The sequence below is a fragment of the Lygodium microphyllum genome, chromosome 20 (assembly GCF_053477565.2).
Source record: "Lygodium microphyllum isolate KBCC chromosome 20, Lygodium_microphyllum_v1.1.10, whole genome shotgun sequence".
Classification (NCBI taxonomy): domain Eukaryota; kingdom Viridiplantae; phylum Streptophyta; class Polypodiopsida; order Schizaeales; family Lygodiaceae; genus Lygodium; species Lygodium microphyllum.
In genome coordinates, this window is record NC_141154.1 from 91,862,310 (window position 1) to 91,882,266 (window position 19,957).

Consider the following 19,957-nt stretch of genomic DNA (forward strand, 5'->3'; position numbering starts at 1 on the left):
ACTGCAAAAGACTGTCCAACCCCAGCCCCAGTGAAAAACAGTGCTACTGATAGTCCGTCCAAGGCCCAAGAGCCTACCTCCAATTTGGTGGAATTGGAAGTTGCTGCCATCACGCGTGCAAAGCAGAAGGAACCACCTATCCAGAAAGAAAATAACCCTCCTGCCAGAACAGTGAAGTTCAATCTTCCACCAGAAGAACAGAACAGAACAGAGCCTAACAGTGCCGTACAGAGCCCTACAGTGCCACAGAGAGTTACAGAGACAGTTATAGAGACAGGACCAGAGGTCTAGGATACAGAAGAGGAGGAAGTGCCAGAAGTGGCAGAAGAAGTTCCTGTAATTCCTCTGTTGGAAGAAAGAGGGAAAATGAAAATGGGTGTTGCCCCATTCCCTAACCGGTTAGAGAAGCCAGTGGATCCTATTAAGGAATACGATCTAGTTAGAGATCTAGATACCTTTAAACCAAACCTCACATTCCGACAATTATTGATGTTGTCTCCCAGTTGCCGGAAAAGATTCAAAAGTATACTGACAAAAAGACGTGGTTTAAGGATTGCTCCCTCAACAGTAACAAAGTCCAACAAGGCTCCAGAGCCTGTAAAGGAAGTAGATGTGGCTAACGCTTTCCTAGATCCGGGTACTCCAGAGACTGGCGTATGGATAGAAGGTTGCTTCATTGAAAATGCACTGATTGATGGAGGTTCATCAGTAAACATTATGACGGATGTGACGATGAAGGATCTAGGCTTACAAGGTGTGCAACCAACCCAATGGCTCATCAGACTGGCGGATCAGAGTAGAATCAAGCCTTTGGGCATTCTTCCATATGTGAAGACTACAGTGGCTGGAAAAGATTATTGGCTAACCTATCTGGTGGTGAAGCCAAACTCTTATGGTACATCCTATCCTCTGTTACTAGGCAGACCATGGCTTTTTGAAGCCCGAGCAAGGACGGATTGGTTTAAAGGAACTTTGATCTTGGGTAGAGGACCCAACAAAGTGGTGCTGAAATTGTATGGTTCTCAAAAAGGACATGGATCCACCTCCTTGGAATTATCTTCTGATTCCCCTAACGAGGCTACGGATGGAACATCAGCAGACGAAGATGCTGTCAAACAGATCCTTCCTAAGAAAACAGTGGCACATTCCTTAACAGTGGATACAGTAAGCCGACTTCCAAAGGATGCAAAGCCATTATCAATGGGTGAATACTTCCTGCCTGAACCAGGCATGACTTCTGAAATCACTTCTGACAGTGAGATAGAAGCATGGATGTACTACTCTCCCTGTTACATGGCCACAACAGAAGCAGAAGCAGAGCCAGAGACAGAGGCAGGAGAGGAACCAGAGAATCTGTTCTTCTGTTACAGAGCTCCTACAGAAGCAGAGACAGAAGCAGAGACAGAAGCAGAAGCAGAAGCAGAGATAGAGACAGAGACAGAAGAGGATGGATATGATATGGACGAAGAAGATTATGAAAGTAAAATGGAAGGGTCTATTCCACCTGAAGAGGATACAATTGAGGACGAAGTTCCAGAAGCATCAGAAGCCGATGAGCTCATGCTACAGGACAGAATGGCAATGGTACCATTTGGTCTGGTAAATGGATCTTCTCATATGCAAAACCTTTATAAGACGTGGATTAAGAAGAACAAGCCATCTTTCAGCAGTGGCTTATGCCGTCCTAACCCATCCTTGCCAAAGAAAGATGATGATGATGCACCGTGCCAACAAGCACCAGTCCCATCAACCCAACAGGCATCAGAGGGTCCCTGTTATGTGACGTTCCTGGATGTATCATCAGAAGATGAGTCTTCAAGCCACGAGGTAATTAATTTTGAAACCAAACCCGAAACAGCGCTTATCCCATTCCAACGTCTTAAGGAGCAACCTAAGTCTCCACCAAAAGAAGAAGTTGGTTCTAGTGGGACATCAGAAGAGGACACCACTCCCTTGAAGGAGTCGGATCTCTACCCAGAAGCAGTCTGCGGGACCTTTATCCGTGAAGTAGAAGGTGAAAGGCAGTTAACCTTTATGGATTCATAAGGCACTGAACGCCACTTGAAGGTGGGTAGCAGTCTCCCAGAAGAGGAGTTGTTAACCTTGTACAACTTGTTGAAAGAAAAGTTGGACGTGTTTGCATGGTCTTACAACGACCTAAAGGGGATTGATCCCACAATATGTCAACATCATATTGACTTGGAGCCTGATGCCAAGCCAGTACGGCAACGACAGAGGCGAATGAACCCGAATTATTCCACATTGGTGAAAGCGGAGCTGCTGAAGCTTCTGGAAGCCGAGTTCATTTATCCAGTGGCAAACAGTGAATGGGTTTCACCCATCGTGGTTGTACCCAAGAAGAATGGCAAATTGCGAATATGTGTGGATTTTCGAAAGCTTAATTCCAAGACAAAGAAGGATCACTTTCCTATCCCTTTCACAGACCAACTGTTGGACACAGTGGCAGGACATGAGCTTTATTCCCTTCTGGATGGGTTCAGTGGATACAACCAAGTCCAAATCGCAGAAGAAGACCAATCCAAAACAACCTTCACCACAGAATGGGGGACCTACGCTTACCGAGTGATGCCATTTGGGCTCTGCAATGCCCCTGCTACTTTCCAACGAGTCATGATGGCCGCATTTCAAAATCATCTGCACGACTTCATTGAAGTATATTTGGATGACTTCTGTGTCTATAGCTTGATCAGTGAGCACTGGGACCACCTGGAACAATGCTTTGATCGATGCCGGGAGTATGGGATTTCCCTCAACCGCGACAAATGCATCTTTGGGGTCTCTTCTGGAGTTCTGTTGGGCCACATTGTCTCTGCGCAAGGGATATCAACAGACCCTGCAAAGATCGAAAAGATTGCAGCTCTGCAAGCACCCACCAACCTCAAACAGTTGAGGGGATTCCTAGGCCATGTGGGTTACTACAAAAGGTTCATAGCCCATTTTGCGACAAAGGCAACTTCCTTGCACAAGCTTCTGAGGAAAGATGCAGAGTTTACTTGGACGGAAGAATGTGACAAAGCCTTCCACACTCTGAAGCAGTGCTTGATAGAGGCACCCATCCTACAACCTCCTGATTGGACGAAAGAGTTCCATGTACACACTGATGCCTCCATTGAAGGTTTAGGTGCTATCCTTTGCCAAAAGGGCTCCTCGAAGTTGGATCAACCGATCTATTATGCAAGTCGAAAAGTCACTGATAGGGAACAGAACTATACAGTGACAGAGTTGGAGTGCTTGGCAATGGTGTTTGCCCTGGAGAAGTTTCGCCATTACCTCCTATCTACCCACTTTAAATTTTATGTGGATCATGAGGCCCTGTCCTTCTTAATGAACAAAGCAGATGTGAAAGGACGAATGATGAGATGGCTCCTTTTATTCCAGGAGTTCGACTTTGAGGTGATTACTAAGCCTGGTCGTTCCCATGTTCTGGCTGATCATCTGTCGCGTATCCCACAAACTGCAGACGAGGAGCAGGATGATCCAGACCTCCCTGATGCTTCCCTATTCTTGGTAGAAACTGTCACTCCCTGGTATGCGGACATTGCCAATCTGCTGGCAACCCAACAGTACCCTCCTGGTATTTCTAGTCGGGAAAGGAAGAAGCTCATGCTAGAATCAGCCCCCTACACCCTGCTAGGCGGTGCACTGTACAAGAAAGGTAAAGATGAAGTGCTCCGAAGATGTGTTGCAGGAGATGAGATTGGGATTGTTCTGAAGGCTTGCCACGACGAGCCATGTGGAGGTCACTTTGCAGGAGAAGCTACAGCCAGGAAGGCTCTGCTAGCAGGATATTGGTGGCCTACCATTCATAAAGATTCCTATGATTACTGTAAAAGATGTGATGCTTGTCAAAGAATGGGGAAACCCACGAAGACAAGTGCCATGCCATTGCAACCTATCCTTCCGTTGAAGCCGTTTGAGAAGTGGGGCATTGACTTTGTCGGTCCGATCGACCCTCCCACCAGAAGGAAACAGAACCGATACATCCTCGTATGTACGGATTATGTCACAAAGTGGTGTGAAGCTAAAGCCCTCAAGCGGGACGATGGTAACAGCGTGGCCCTGTTCATGTACGAGAATATCATCACCCGTTTTGGCAGTCCCTTAGAGCTGGTAAGTGACAGAGGCACTCATTTCCTTAACAAAGTCATGGAAGAGTTGACAGAGTTGTATAAGATCCGCCATCGCAAGTCCACTCCTTATTACCCCAGAGCCAACGGCCAAGTCGAAGTCACCAATCGCATCCTTTGTTCAATTCTGACAAGAACAATTGCCGCACATCGTCGTGATTGGGATGATCGACTTACAGAGGCCCTCTGGGCGTACTGAACCTCCCATAAAGCAGCAACGGGACAGACACCTTTCCAGTTGGTGTATGGTACAGAAGCTGTTTTTCCTGTTGAACTGGAACTACCCTCTTTGAGAGTGGCGATCAAAGAGCGTTTGGGGGATGATGATTCACTGCAACGCCGTCTCTTGCACTTGGAATGTTTGGACGAAATTCGTCGGATGGCTCTACAGTGCATGGAAGCCACGCAAGCTCGACGCAAGGCTTACCATGATAGCTTCATCAAGCACAAGGAGTTCAAAGAAGGTGATTTGGTCCTAGCCTATGATTCACGCTTTGGAAAGTTTCCTGGCAAGCTCCAACAGCGGTGGATGGGCCCCTATAAGGTACTTGCAGTCAACCCTAATGGCTCTGTCCAAATACAGACCGTTGATGCCTCTGATGATCCCTTCCTGATCAATGGATATCGCCTGAAGAAGTACTTTCCTCCTTGGGGATCTTGACAATTACGGACACTTGATCTTTTCCCTCGTTGGCGCGGCATTGTACTTCTTATGATGTTACTTCTGATAGCCGTTCTTCAATCACTTCTGATGAGGTGGACGCAACCCTCTGTCCCCTCCAAACCCCCTTCCAGCCTTGATCTTTTATCCTCTATTTTCCACCAGCGACAGTGGCAAGGTGGGTTCTGACAAATGGTAGTTCTGCCCTTCCCGTGCTCAATATTGAAAAAAAAAAAAAAAAGGAAGAAAGACAAAAGAAAAAAAAAACAAAATATATCGGTCATGGGAGAAAAGGACTTAGGTCCCTGTCATGCCGACCTATTCTTCGAGAAAAGGTGGAAACACCCTCGGGGATAGGGAAAAAAGAAAAGAAGAAAAAGAAAAAAAAACAAAGAAGACAAAGAAAAAAAAATAAATAAACAAATATGTTATGAGAGAAAAGGAAGCAATTCCCTGTCATAGCAGGCCTCGCTCCAAGAAAAGGTGGTAAACACCCTTGGGCGGGAAGCTGGCTGTGGAAAAGGTGGTAACACCCAGCAGTCCAGAAAGCGGATTCATTAATTGATATCCCTAGGATCCAATTCCGACGCTGCCTCCCTTGGTACGCTGTGTCATGGGTCTTTCTGCAAAGTGATTACCTGTCCTCTAGCAGACGACATGTTCCTATCCAATACAACGCTCGATTTGATGGCTACCTCCCTGGGTACGCCTCCTCAACAATTGATGACGCGATCTTCATCGACAACCCCTCGAGTGATGTGAGCTTTCATCCTAACCGGATGGGGAAGTGAGTATGGTTCCCCTCTGTATCTATCAACAGAGAGTGAGACAGAGGGTGGGGCGAGAGACCAATCTTTTCCCTTCAAATCAAATGAGAGGTGAGAAGTGTGAATGAAGAGTTGCACGCACGGGATGGGCCTCTCAAAGTACAAAGCACAATTTGTTTCTGTGCACTGCACTATAAAGGCTCCCTGGCCTTCATTCTCGCATCGTATGCCGGCACAGGGCGGGATGCACTGTTGCACCATCAAATGCGCACAAGGCATACACCCTTTGCATAAGTGATTGTGAGGATTACATCAATGGGTTTCAGGAAAAGGCTGCCCTCTTGTATCTATCAACAGAGAGTGAGACAGAGGGTGGGTTGAGTGTGACTGGAGTTTCTTCAATCATTTACCGAGAGGTGAGATTGAGGGACGTTACGACACTTGGAGTCAGGTATGTTTCCGTTTCCCTATGCACCCACGGGATGGGTTTTTACCGTCATCACAAGACACATCACCCTATTCTGTACACTGCACTGTAAGGCTCCCTTGCCTTCCTCCTTGCACTTATGCCAGATGGGTTGGACGCACTAATGCACCATCAACTGTGCACCCTGGCATACTCCTTCTGCACCAATTCCCCTTTGACGATTCCTCAACCGGGTATGAGATATGGGTTTTAATCATGCTTCCTCGAGTGATATTAGTCATGGGGCGAGTGACTGTTCTTTCATTTCAATTGAGTGATTGTGAGTTGAGTGCAATATCCCTCATCATCGACGGATTTCTTGCGATTCCTTCCATCAGCTACCTCCCTAAGTGCTGCCGCGTGGTCCCTGCCATGACGAACGTGTGCTGTGAAGATGCCTTGGTCCCTCCAGCGTCGACAACAAAACTGGACGTGCCATCGATACTCAACCTTGATTCTTGACGCAACGGGCCAAGTTCTTCTAACCCTACAACTTCTGTTTCTTAGTGCTGGTCATGTTTTAAGTGTGGGGAAGTTAGTGGATGGTCTGTGGCGTGGTCTTAGGTCCCTGTTGCTCGGTTAATCCTATCCGTTAAGGTCTTAAGTGTGGGGACACGTCCCTACGCGTCTACATTGCATACTCATCTGCATATGCCTTATCTTGCTCATGCATGTATACCATGACTTGCTTTTACCTTCATGGGATCCCTTCCCACCCGCCCGGTTATGTTCCACCCACCTTTGGGGCTGTTTCCTTGCAGTTTTCCTTCATTCCCTGATTTTGAGGTCCTTCCATGTGAATGCACCCTACGTTCACTTAAATCCAAATCCAACCTTATAGCCCTGTTCCTTCCATTGAACGGTCCATTTTTCCCTTTTACCTACCCCTGTTCCGGTGCACGGTTTTTGAGTTATTAATTTTTGAAGCATTTTACGCAATTTAGCCAGTTTTCCATGTGACCGCGCTTTTCTTGCTTCGGAACCACGATCTGACGTCATAGCCCTGACAACCACTTTTCCCCTGACATTTTTCCTTTTTATTCCGCGTCATTCCGCTACCTGGTTTGTCCGTTATTAATTTTCTGGGTTTTCACGACTTTTTCGTGCGTATTTTTGACATCTTTCCATGTGAACCTGCCTTGTTTGCATCGGAATTCCAATTTGATTTGACAGCTGTGTCCCCTGTGCCTTCCCCTCCTTTTTTCCTTTTTCCTCCACCCTTTTTCGACTTTCGGATTTTTACTTATTAATTTTTAAATGACTTTTTGGGAGTATTTTTGGAGTTTTTCACATGTGAACCCCTCCTACTTCCGCCGGAACTGCGGTTTAACGTGATAATCCTGTGCCACTCCTCCTTGCGGACCTTTTTCCTTCTTACTGCATGTCATTCCGATGAACGGTTTGTTCGATTTTAATTTCCGATCCCATTTTCGGGTTTGTTTTTTGGGTTTTTCCCATGTGAACGCGTCTTACCTTAGTCGGAATTATGTTTTGACATGATAGGATTGTCGGGCACAACTTTCTGCACCGTTTTCCTTTTTCCTGCACTTCATTCCGATGCACGGATCTTTCGATATTAATTTTTAAATTGCGTTTTTGGTTTGTTTTTTGTGTTTTTTGCACGTGAACGCCCTTTACCCCTCCCGGAACCCCCGTCCCGTATTTTTCCTATTTCCTCCCTGTCGTCCTCCCCACTTTTCCTTTTTACGATATTTCGTTTTGACATCCGGATTGGGAGTTATTAATTTTTCTTTATTTTTCTGTTTTTTCTCGCGCTCGTTTTGCGCGTGAACGCGCCCATTTTCGATTTAACGCGTCTCCACGCGCCCCGGTCGTGTCCACGTACCCCGTACCGTCATCCCCACGTCATTTCAATCCCGTCACGGCAAATTTTTTTACCCCGCCCCGCGCACGTGCGCGGGACGGGGATCCGTCCCCTCTTGACCACGCCCATCCTTCCTTACCCCTGCCCACCTTTTATTTTTTTTAAAAAAAAAACCTAAATCATAATTAATTAATTTATTTAAAAAAAAACAAAAAACAACCTCCCCAATGGACACCCTTCCCCCCCCCGACCCTCAACCAACTCCTCCCTCTTCTTCTTTCTCCTTTCCCTTCTCTCTCCTTCTCTCTCTCCCTCTCTGTGCGTCCCTCTCCTCTCTCTCCCTTCTTCTTTCCTTCTCTCTCTCCCTCTCTGTGCGTCCCTCTTCTCCTTCTCTCTCCCCTTCTTCTCCCTCTCCCTCCTTCTCTCCTCCCTCCTGCCGACCTCCTCCACTCCCTCTTCTCCTTCTCTCTCCCCTTCTTCTCCCTCTCCCTCCTTCTCTCCTCCCTCCTGCCGACCTCCTCCACTCCCTCTCCTCCTTCTCCTCCCCTCTTCCTCCCCTCTTCCTTCTTCTTCCTCCCCTCCTCCTCCCTCTTCCTCCCCTTCTCCTTCCTCTCCTTGCCCCGTCCGCCGCCGTCGCGTTCTGCCCCGCCGCCGTCGCCTTCCCTGGTCGCCGCCGTTCGCGCTGGAACCGCCGCCGGTGCCCTCTGCTCCACGCCTTCGAACCGCCGGATCGTCAGCCGCGCCACCGCCGCCTCGCCGCCTCGCCGCCTGTCGCCGCCTACCGCCGCCTGCCGCCGGCTCGCCCACCTCCAACCTCCATCTCTTCCACTACCTCCCTCCAAGGTAGACCTAATACTAACTAACTTAACCTAAGCTACTTAGACCCTAGTTAAACCCTAACTAACCTAGTTACACACTGACTTACCTGACTTAGTTAGCACTAACTTACCTGACTTAGTTAGAACTTACCTAGGTTGACTTACCAGACTAACCTAGGTAGATTTACATGACTAACATGACTAACCTAACTTAAGTGACTTAAGTGACTTAAGTGACTTATGACTAATGTGATTAATGTGACTTAATTAGTCACAACATTCATTTTTCCATAAAAAAATGTAAAAAAATTTCTAAAATTTCCTTCTGTCTTTTGTTAATTTTTGGACCTTTGTCTGCTAGGAATTGCCTTTCCTATAATTTCTGAAAAATCCATCTTTCCTAAAATTACCCATAAATTGCCCAAAAATATGGAAAAATCATTTAAAAATTGTAAAAATTTGTAAAAAATTCTAAAAACATTCTAAAAAATTTCCCTCACCTCCCTTGCTCATTTTCCATTTATTCCAACATAAAAAAATCACAACTAAAAATAAAATAAAATAAATAAAAATAAAAAACCAACATAAATCAAATTACCACATCTGCTAAGGTGTTGTTTGTTGTTTCATCAGTGCTTTTTGCTTTTCCTTTACTGGGACTCTTCCGTGCGCATTCCTGCATTTCATACACACCCTTCCAGGTATTTATTTTCTGTTATTTATTTATTTTTTTTCCCCCTTAATCACAATTAATTGTTAAAATAAACTCTTTAATCCACCCACAGTTTCCACGCGCATTCGCGCTAAACACACACATTTTTTTTAATTAAAATCAACCAGCCGTTCACTTAGCACGCGCTACGTGCGCTACAGAGGCACTCTAAAATTTTAAAATTAAAAAGAACCAGCCGTCACATGCGCACGCGCTGGCAAAAAAGCGCTCCACATCACCTTAATTATAATCAATGAATTGCATTTAGAGACCCAGTCGGGAATCGAAGTCCGGGAATAGCATAAATGCACCGGTTTAACCTAATAATTGGTAACTAATTTATAATAAGGAACCGCCGTTTTCTTATTAAGGTTTATCACCTAATAAAAATTCACCCATTTTTAATTAATGATTAAAATCAACCCTTAATTAAATTAATCCCCCCTCACTGCACTTAATCCCCTTTTCAATGAACCGTTTCGTGGGATGGGTATACGCAGTTCTTAGTGATGTTTTCCATGGTCCAGTCTTGGTTCTATCATAGATGTCGTATTGATAGATGTTGGATATGATATGGTTTTGGTTTCCTGTTTTCGTTACGGTTACGGTTACGGGTACGGTATGTAGTTTTTTCTTTTATTGCCTGATACGGGGTTCAGGGTGTTTGTTTGATGCATCGCATGAAGCTTTCGGTCGCATTTGTCTCGAGGTCATGTCAAATTTTTTCTAGGATATGGTTTGCCTGGGGTTAGTAGGTCGAGTCCCGTTTATTTGGTAATCCTCTTATCCTTGGTTTTTTTTTTTTGTCTGTTGCTTTGCAGGCATTCTCCTTGATTGTCTGTGTTTGTGGTGTGTGTAACCATCTGAATGGCGCCTTCTCATGCTCCTCCCCCTATCCAGTACGTCCCACTAGTTAGTAGGGATTACTCGTCCCTACTTACTTTTGAGCCCCTCACGAAGGCAGGCCTTGCTGCTTTTGTGGCCACTCCTTTTCCATTACTTCCAGAGGATCCGTCCGTCTGTGATGCGTTCCTGGCCTCTTACAGCAAGAAGACAGGAGTAGTCCAAGGCATGTCTATGACATTGACGTCTCGAGGCTTAGGGAAGGCTCTGTCCTTACCCTTTAAAGGAGAACCTTTTGTGACCACTCGACAGCTCTTCTCTAATGAAGAGATTCTCAAACTGTTGCAGAAGCAGACAAGGGAAGTCCTTGATGTTAAGAAAGTGATAAACTCTTCAGGAGTTTCGTTTTCTATGATCACTGATCCCGTCTGGAAAACGATGTGCCAGTTCCTTCAGGACAGGTTCATGCCTGCCAAAACGCCATCACACTATTTGTCCAAAGAGCTTTTCACAGCTTCCAGGATGGTGCTAAAAGGAGTTGCCATTGATTGGAGCACATACCTCCTTACTAAGATGGATCAGCATTTTGTTAAAGTCACGAGGGGTAGTGTTACCAATGTTACCTATGGATCCTATTTGTCTGCCTTCTTGACCTATTCAGGTTTACAGAAGACTGTACCTCCACCTCCTCCATCAGATCCAGTACCTCCTCCTCCACCTTCAGAAGAGTCAGCACCTATTGACATTGAGGATGATGATTCTCCGCCTCCCCTGGTCATACAGCGCAAACGCTTGAAGAGGGTAGCGGACAAAGCCCCTGCTGTACTTCCCTCAGTGCCTATCCCTGCTACTTCTGGCAGTGACCTCCCTGGGTATCTCAGTTGCAATAACCTGTTCAGAGCTCATAGAGAAGGATCCTTGGATATATCAGTTCCTTCCCTGAACAGTCTCGTTTCAGGAGATGCCATTCCTTTCCTCTGCAAGGATATTCAAAGTTCCATTGAGTTGTCAGTGACAGCCTGTGTTCAACAGCTGTACGCATCTTTCTATGAGGAGCTCATGCAGTCCAAAGACCAGTTGCATAAGGCAACCTCTGAGTTAGCTTCTGCTAAGGATACCCTAGCAGATCTATTTAAGCAAATGGAACAACAAACCCAACTGGTTGCCACTCAAAGCGATGAGATTTCTTCATTGAAGACCCAGTTACTAGAGGCTCAATCACAGGTTACTAGCCTTTCAGCAGAGAAGGAGAGGATGTCCAGTGAAGCGAAAGAATTCCAAGTTCTTTTAGATGACAAGCTTTCAGCTTTACAGATGGCTAATGACACAGTGGCCAACCAAGTCTCCCAAATCCAGCAGTTGCAAGATCAGCTTGCAAAGTCCCGCTCTGTTCCTCCAAGCCCTCCTGTTCCATTCATTCCTTCTCTTTCACAGCAGGACTTGGCTGCCTTACAGAGACAGGCTACTTTGTGCCCTCTATTCCAAGACAAAGTGGAAAGATTGCAGTCCAGAATGGACTTGTTATGGTCTACCTTTGAACAGTTTCAGGAATATGTCTTACCTGACCATTCTTTCTTTGTCCACTACCACTTACAGAAGTTGGTCTTCTATATGAAGCTTTCCACGATGGATTTACCTTTTCCAGAGGATGGCTGGAGTGGGGCTTGGTCTGCTGAGTTGTTGACAGAGGTAGTCAGAATGCTCTTTGAAGATTCTGTCACGCCAGACACCATGCTGATGTCATACATGTATCTCCGAGGAGATTTGTTAATTCCAGATGAGGTAGATATGGCATGGTATGTGGGGGATGTGGTCTTACAGGCTGTTCTATATGTCCATCATTTGGAGTTGCGCATAGCTGATATGTTCCAGAGTTATTCCTCCAAAGTGGCTGATTGTCAGGATAATTCGTGGCATCCTATGATTGATTCAGTGGTCCTCAATCAAAGACAAAACACAGCTCCTACCTTTGCCCAGAGTACTAACCAACTGAGGATGGATCTCTTAACCTATCTTTCCAAACATAATCCATTTGATGCTACTTTCTTTGATGCCTATCATAGACGATCTCTCTTAGGACCTTCTGTTCCTACCCTCCTTTATTATCAACAATTGGCTCACCGTTATGCTATATATTTTTCCCTTTGTCAAACAAATTCCACAGTAATTTTACCACTTCTTTTTCAACCTTCCAATTTCCCTCAAATTCCTATTTTCACTTACTGTTCCTTTATTGAGGATAGGGTATTTTCCCCTTCTCCACCCTGTCCTTCACCCCTCATAAATGTACCTTCTACATTTCCTATTTATCAATTAACACCTTTTCTTAGTGATTCCTTACAAATTTCTGCCACTCCTTCTTTAACCTTTTCTTCCTTTTATGATTTTTCCTATCCTTCCCTACATCCACTTTCCCTTATTCCATTACCCTCTCCTAGCACTTCCATATCTCAACCACCTCAGTTGGTTAGTGACTGTGCCGGTTTTGATACTCAGATTTCCAGAAGAAGGGGATGGAGTTCGGATGATTGCCTTACAGGACCGCAGATTAATTGGCCAGTAATTCCAGGGGAATGGACAGTTTCAAGTCAAGCTTATCAAAACTATGTTCATTTTGCCCAGCAGTATTCCCAGTCTGCAGATCCCTCAGTGAGATTAACTGCTCACTTTGCTTGGTACCTGGCGTATATGCATAGGCATTCTCATACTGATTCAAAGCCTATCCCAAAGTTGTGCATGAATGTCAATGTAAGCATTGATTCTCAACAACTGGAGATACTGTATTTTCATGCCCTCTGTTTGCCTAGCAGATACTTAGTCCTATTGGAAAGGATGTGTTGTCTCCAATTTTTCCAAAATCCTCCTAAAAACTTTGTAGATGAATCCTTATCTATGGATCGATTCAGACAACATCAATCTTTTAAGAGGGATCATCTTCATTGATGCCTTTCCAATGTATGGTGCAAGCTTTTTAATGCCAAACTCTTCTTTTTGAAGAAGTCATTCAGATGGTTGTGTTGTGTATTAGTGTTTGTGTTGTGAGTTCATGTATGTCAAACGAACGTGGTGGTTTCCTATTGGATCTTGTGTACGAGCTCTGTTTTGGAGATTTGTAGAGTTGGGGTCGTGGTTGGAGAGTTGAAGACGATGCAGATGAAGAAGAAGCAAACTCTTATATCCTTTACAAATTTGTTGTGATTTTTAGTTTGATAAGAGGTGTTAATTTCAAAAGAGTTTTCCTTTCTTTGTATTTTTATATCAGAAACAGATTATAAGTTGGGGTCGTGGTGGATGGATTCTTTGTGAGAAGATAATGAAGATCAAAGTGAAGCTTTGAAATGAACTTGTATTCCCTTTTTCCTGGGTCGCGAGGACGCTTCCTTATTAAGTGTGGGGATATGTTGAGTGTTGAAATGACTTGTTTTTTGGCTGATTTTTGTTGTTTTTGAGAGCTGAATGGTTGATTTTATGAGATGATTGATTGATTAGGAAGTGGTTTGAGAGTGTTTTGGATGATATTGATTGTGTTTTGGAAGATCATGATGTTTGTTGATGATTCTGTGATATTCTGATAGGTTCTGAATGGTTCTGTATACCTTCTGTTTTGTTCTGTTTTGGTCTGTTTTTGTTCTGATTGTCTTCTGTAAGGAGGGATGGAGTATTGATTGATGAAGAATGAGATATTGTGAAAGATTATTGAATGTTTTGTGAGAGTTTGAAATGGTTTGAGAGTGAGTTATGAGGTTTTGATGACCTTCTGTAGGTCTTCTGTAGAGCTTCTGCTTCTGTTCTGCTTCTGTACTGTAACTGTACTGGTACTGTTCTGTAGACTATTCTGTAAGTGTTCTGTGGAATGTATGTGTGATTTTGGGGAAAGTTTTCTAGCCTTGGAAAGAGGTGAATACAAGTGCAAAAGAGCTGAAAGAAGTGGAAGAAGTAGCTGTTGAAGACTCAAGAGAAGACTAGAGTGAAGTGACAGTAGTGAGCTGTGAAGAGACACTGTAGTGGCTCTGGTGACCCTTCATATCAGACATACCTCTTGGGAGGGGTATCCACGACCTAAGAGTGATTATTGAGAGTAATTCTTGAGAGATTGTAGTGAGGATATGATGTATTATTGATGGAGTGAGAGGGAGAGAGTCAGAGATAGCCAATTCTATTGAAACAGAGTGATTGTATATGAGAGATTGAGAGAGAAGACTATGAAGATATTGAAGATGAATACTATGTGATGTATTTCCATTCAAGGATGGTGTACTTCTTTGATTTCTTTGTGATATTGATGGATTTTATGAAGATGTTGAAGAATATGGTTGATTCTATTAAAAACCGTGGGAGATTTACATGATGCTGCATGAAGATTTGTTGTGCCTGGTGTTCTTTTCTTCATTGTGATCATATGAAACATGATAAACAAGCTTGTTGATGTTACAAGATAGATTTTCTTGCAAGAGAATTCCCTTTTCCTTGGTGTTCCTCTCGGGGCTCCATTACCATATATGTGGAGAGTGTGAGAAATGATGCAAAGGTGCATAAATACATTAATGGTTTGGAGCCTAGTTTATCAACTGATGTCATGGCCCAAAAACTAGCCACACTATTCCAAGCTATTGATTTACCTAAAGGATATGATTGTAAGTACATGAGGATATCCCTACTTAGGCCACTTTTGGAGAGTAAAGGGTTGTAAATACCCAGGGAAACATTGGTGGTAACTTTGACGCTTCAAATGTAATGGTTCCTACATACCCAATATTTAATGGTTCAATATAATAAATCACTTCAAAGCTGACCTCATTGTCTCAAGGACAGGGGTTCATGATCTTCTTCATGTTTAGAATAGACTAAAGTGTCGTCGAAGAAGACAAGCACGAAATCATAAAGATATGGCCTAAAGATATCCTGCATTAACCTATTGAAGGTGGCAGGTGCATTTGTAAGTCCGAATGACATAACTAGGAACTCAAAGTGCCCATATCTTGTATTGAAGGCCATCTTGGGGATATCTTCTTCCTTGATCCTTATCTGATAGTAGCCTAACCTGAGATCAATCTTGGAGAAGATCTTTGCACCCTGAAGACAATCAAGAAGCTCATCTATTCTAAGAATAGGGTACTTGTTCTTGACCGTTGATTGATTCAATCCTTGGTAATCAATACATAGTCGAAATGTCCCATCTTTCTTTTTCTGGAATAGTATTGGAGCTCCCCACGGTGAACTGCTAGGCCGGATGTAGCCCTGATCTAGTAGTTGCTTGAGTTGTTCCTTCAGCTCAATTGCTTCTGGTATGGATATTCTATAAGGTCTCTTTGCAATTGACGCAGCTCTTGGTACTAACCTAATCTCATGACCCACTTCCCTTTGAGGTGGGAGTTCTGGCAACTCTTCAGGGAATATGTCCATGTATTCCTTTAGCCAAGAAGGTCCTTCATTAGACTCTTGTTTCTAATCTAACTTGTTGAGTTTGATCAAGTAGACAGGTAATCCTTTTCTGACTCCTTTTATGATTTGAGATACTTTGGCCAATTGGATTATTGGCACTCCAGCCTCACCTTGGGTTGTGACTAATTCCCTTTCAGAGTTTCAAAAGGAAACTTGACCCTTTCCATAGTGAATGTGGGCGTCATTAGGCTTAAGCCAATCCATTTGGAGTAGACACTCGTGGATACCTAAATTCATGACTCTGAATTTGACTGAAGCCTTCTTTCCTCCCAAAAAAAATTCCACCTTAGCAGTTTGCCTGGTACAAGTAACCTCACGACCATTTGCCAATTCCACAAGCAAGGTAGGTGCTTCTACTCTGGCTATTCCTAATCTTTTTGAACATGCTAGGGAGATAAAGGAATGTGTGCTGCCACAATCAATCAAGGTCTTAAAACTTTTACCTTGATAGTCCAACAGTGTCTGAATCACCGAGAACTGGCGATTCGAGCCTTTCTTGTGTAGAGCGGCATGGACTGTCGCCCTTTCAAACTCTACTTCCATGGTCGAATCTTCTTCTTCTTCTTCTTCGTACATTTGCCTATTGGCAATGCAGGTAGTTCTTCCTCTGCCTCGGGTTGCAGCTCCTTGACCACGACCCGTTCCTTGGAAAGGTGCTTGGCGATGTCCTCCACCAAGCTTGGGACATTGCCTCTTGAAGTGACCGGGCTCATTGCAGTGGAAACAACGGAGGTTTCAGCCATTGCCTTGAGTAGGAACAAAGTTGTTGACGTTGTTAGTCCTTGCTTTCTTTCTTTGCCCCTGATTTTGACCTTGAACTCTCTTCATTTGAAGTCTGAATACTCCTCTGTTCGGGTCACTATAAGACCAAGCTTTGTTACCCCTTGGTCTAGTCTGCATCTCCTGAAATATAGGCGCCGCTCAAATGAGTGCGTCCTGAAGATCTGATGGACGCATAGATTCGAGACGGGCATTTACTGGTGGATTTAAACCCACACAAAATTTGGACACCTGTTGTGTCATGTCCATCTGCACGTGAAGAGTGAGCCCAAGCTGTTTTAGCTCGTAGAACTCATTCATTTTCTGTGTGTGATATGCAGGTGGTAGGTATCTTCCCTGCACGGCTTTCTTCAGCTTCTCCAAGGTAACTGATCCCTCCGTGATCCCTTGATCCCTACACCATTGCTTCCACCAAAGCCTGGCTTCGCCGGTGAGCTTTAGCTTGGCGAGCATAGCCTGATTGGCGGATGCAGTACCAGCTGCTTCGAAGTAATCCTCCATGGATTCAATCCAAACTTCAACATCAGCTTGGACGGACCTGGCTCTCCCATCAAACTCGGGCGGCTTGATCTGTTTGAGAAGAAACTTCTTCTCCTGGATTACAATAGTACTTGATGTAGGAGGCGAACTAGGAACCTGTACCTGGGGTTGTGCCTAGATAAAGGTTTCTTAACGTTATTATACAATAATCGTTATTGATTTATATTACATCTTCAATTCCGCTATCACATAAGCAATGTAGCTACTTAACTTTTTATCAATTCTCATACACAATCAGACATTGATAAAAGGAAGTCTTATTTGTATTTATATGGGCATAGCCCTTTTGAATACAACATTTCTTGCGATGATAAGCCAACTGTTACATTTAGTTTGGGGAGAACAAAATTGTATTACATTTATCTAGAGGAACTATATAATAGTATGGTTTCGGGTCATGGATCTTCAGGAATCTGTAAGTCATTGGAAGTTAAGGATATCCTTTCCTTTGGAATCCATTCTTTTCGTGGTGTCCCAACACTTTGATCCTGTTGGTGGGGATTACAAGGGTTACTTCCTCATATACATATGAGTTCATCTCAACCCTCCGACCTCGGATATGTAAAGTTGAGTTTACGTGAGCTTCCACAAAAATGAATAGCTTCACGACTTTCACGTCTTCCAACCACTTGATCCTCTTTAGGTTGGTTTTGTAACGTGTCCGCTAGCATGGTCTAGGACACTCTTAGTAGCCCATCGGAAAGGATGTCTAGAAAGCTTCGCTCGGCACTCCCATGGAATGTTATGGGATTTGCGATCTAGGGCTTCCCGCGTCTACCACGTATCGGATGTATTCTGGCCGTTCCCACTTAAGATCGACCGGAATTACGGTTTTCTTGATTGGTCATTACCTAACAGCAACTAGCGTTGGACCTAAGCGAACTATTTTATGCAGAAACGCCAGGTCCGAAGCGAATTCACACTGCACTTGGTTCAAGGAGAATGGGAAACGAGAGGGATGCAAGCTCAACCTCTCTGCCATAAGGCATAGTCCCATTCCGTTCCCCTAAAACATCGTAAATTGGGTAAGACATAACTCTAGTCATCGCTTTCATTGTTCGTGTCTTCTAACGATCATCCCGCTGTTTTTCGAGATTTGAGAAAAGTTCCTAGCTAACCGGGACCACCCAACCGTAGGACAGACCCATGGCCCATACTCCGCACTTTCCTCGGTTTGTTTTAGTTATGTAATTATCTAACACATTAATTTGGACATGTAACAATTAGCTTCTTTAATTAATCTGTTAAGCACTGGTTCCTTCATGTAATCTTATCACGTGACATAGAAAAACAATATCAAACAAGTTCTTTATTTACATATCATCACATTTATCTTTGAAATACAAGGAGTTCCGCCTGTAGGCTTGTCCATAATCTGCCCGAAGGCTATCCAGTAATCCACAGGGATCACTATTCCAAGCTTCCGCTCGTAAACTAGTATGCGGGCCTCGAGATCCAATCCCGAGTCACGTTAGCCTCTTGTGCAGGACCCGGAAGGCAAGGGATTTATGGCCAGAGCCCCCCTTGGCACCCAAGCGTCCTCCTGCTCCAAGTATAGCTCAACGGAGAGACCTCTCGCAGTGGGTTCGGTCCACGTTCTCGGTGTGGTCAACAACCCCCTTGGTTAGGGTCAGGCAGGCAATCGGGGGTAAAATAACAATCTTTTCCTTGCTAAGATATGCAGTTAGCAATGATAACTTCCTAGAGTTCAAGCAACGTAAGAAACCTTTCATGAATTTCACCTTCTATGATGATTCGTTGTAAAAAAGAATAGGGGTTAATGGTGCAAGATGCAGTTTTTATACCTTCAAGATTTAGCCGAAATATACTACTTTAGTGGTAAATAATCTTGCTCATAATTCGTTTCAATGCATAATGCTATTTGAAGGAAAACTATGTTTTATACATTATCCATTTTGCATGTTTAATTAAACTAAATTCCTTCATCGTAAATAACTAGGACAACTATATCTTATCCTAACAATTCCTCTTGCATGATTGAATTAAAACCGGTATAAAAAAAACAAGGAAAAACCTAGTTTTGGGGTGAGATATCCACATGGATACCGGGAGATGACCGTCCCGCAGCTACTCCTTGGACTTTCTTAGGCGGCATCGCAGTTTTAATCCTTCGAACATGAAGGCAGCTTTTACCCTCCCTTTCGGATTTCCATCGTCTCACTTTCGAGGCAAGGAGCCGTTTAAAGGATTGACCACGAGAAAGGGGTGACAAGACCTTTAAGGTCATAGTTTCTTCGGAGAGGGAAAGGTTTATAAAGCCTCAGAAGGCCCTATAGGGTTTATACACAACAAAAAAAGGTTATGGGCAATTGTGGCTTCGCAACCATATGAACCTTGGGAGAACTTTGGGCTTGGGGTAAAAGGTATAGGAAGGGGGATTTTTAGAGAGGTTTTAGGACATTTAGGGATTAAAACCGGGGTGGAAGGGAAAGGTGAAGGGTGAAGGCTTATAGTATGGGGGAGGGAAAAGGGTATGTAAGGAAAAGGGAACACGGGGGTAAGGGCTTAGGGGGGAAGTGTTAAAAAAAAGGAATATGAGGGGGTGTAACATGGTTTCAAAGAAACACAAGAAGGGACTTTACAAATTTAGGCACGGGGAAGGGTTTTGTGGGTTATAAGGCCAAGGGTTGTGGGGGTTTAACAGCCCCTCGGGAAGGGGTTAAGGCCTTAAGACCGAGGTAGGGTGAAAGGATTTCTAAGGGGTGGAACCGGGAGGGGGGGTGAATGGATTTATGAAAGTATAGGAAGGGGGACTTGAGGGTTTTTTAAAAACCTGGGGGGGGGGGGGGGGGTGAAAAGGTTCTAAGAAAAACCGGGGAGGGGGTTTGGTTTAGTGTAAAAAGGGATATGGGGGTCTTAGGAGGGAATTTGTGGGGGGTAAGTCCTAAGCCACAGGAAAGGGGCCTTAGGAGGCCCAATCCTTGGAAGCTTCCA